The sequence below is a fragment of the Musca autumnalis genome, unplaced genomic scaffold (genome assembly GCF_047663935.1).
Source record: "Musca autumnalis isolate F117 unplaced genomic scaffold, ASM4766393v1 scaffold_2, whole genome shotgun sequence".
Classification (NCBI taxonomy): Eukaryota; Metazoa; Arthropoda; class Insecta; order Diptera; family Muscidae; genus Musca; species Musca autumnalis.
Window position 1 is genome coordinate 154,753,998 of NW_027411755.1, and position 1,441 is coordinate 154,755,438.

Here is a 1,441-nt window from a genome sequence, read left to right on the forward strand (position 1 = left end):
GTACTGTTATATAGGGGTTATAATAAAACATGGGCCTATGTTGACAGTTTTGATGGGAGCCTTTAATGTCAAATAGCTCCTAATTCGGTTAAAAAATTTAGGTAGAATCCTCAAAATATCGAATATCGGTACATAACGTGGGAACTTCAAATGTCATTAACAGCTAGTTCGGAGGTATCTGGGCTATACGAAAATATGAACTTAAATGAACAAATTACAGAAAGTTCGTCCAAAAAATAAAGCCAAGGTACGGAAAATCGGGAGGTTTCTTTTGTGGCTATACAAAAACATGGACCTACGTTCGGTTAAACATTTTAAGTAAAATCCTCAAAGTACCGAAAATCGGGAAGTATCGTTATATTGGGGCTATGTTGAAAATTGTTGATGCAGTGTGTGGTGACCACTACAACCTTCAAATGTCAAATTACAGTTAGTTCTGTTAAAAATTGCAGCTAAAATTGCCAAATTACTGAAAATTGGGAGGTACCGTTACATGGAAGCTATATCCGAACATGGACTTATGTTGGCAATTTTTGATGGAGAGGTGTTGTGACCACTAAGAACTTCAAATGTCAAATTACTGCTAGTTCGGTTTTATATTGTAGGTAAAATCATCAAATTACTGAAAATCGGGAGGTACCGTTATATGGGGGCTTTCTTGAAAATTTTTGGTGGAGAGGTGTGGTAACCACTAAGAATTTCAAATGTCAAATGTTCAAATTACAGATAATTCGGTTACAACTTTTACAACGTTATATGGGGGCTATACCAAAACGTGAACCTATGTCCACAACTTTTGTTATATAAGTTTAGTTACACTTAAGAACCCTAAATGTCAAATTATATCTATATCGGTCTGAAAATGTAGCTAAACCGTCAAAATACCATAAATCGGGGGTACCGTTATATGGGGGCTATACCAAAACGTGGACCTATGTCCACAACTTTTGTTATATAAGTTTATTGACATTTAAGAACCCTAAATGTCAAATTATAGCTACATCGGTCTGAAAATGCAGCTAAAAAACGTCAAAATACCGTAAATCGGGGGCTACCGTTATATGGGGGCTATACCAAAACGTGGACCTATGTCCACAAATTTTGTTATATAAAATTTACTGACATTTAAGAACCCTAAATGTCAAATTATAGCTAAATCGGTCTGAAAATGTAGCTACAAACGTCAAAATACCGCAAATCGGGGGGTACCGTTATATGGGGGCTATACCAAAACGTGGACCTATGTCCACAAGTTTTGTTAAATAAGTTTAGTGACACTTAAGAACTCTAAATGTCAAAATATAGCTAAGTCGGTCTGAAAATGTAGCTAAAACCGTCAAAATACCGTAAATCGGGGGGTACCGTTATATGGGGGCTATACCAAAACGTGGACCTATGTCCACAACTTTTGTTATATAAGTTTATTGACATTTAAGAACAC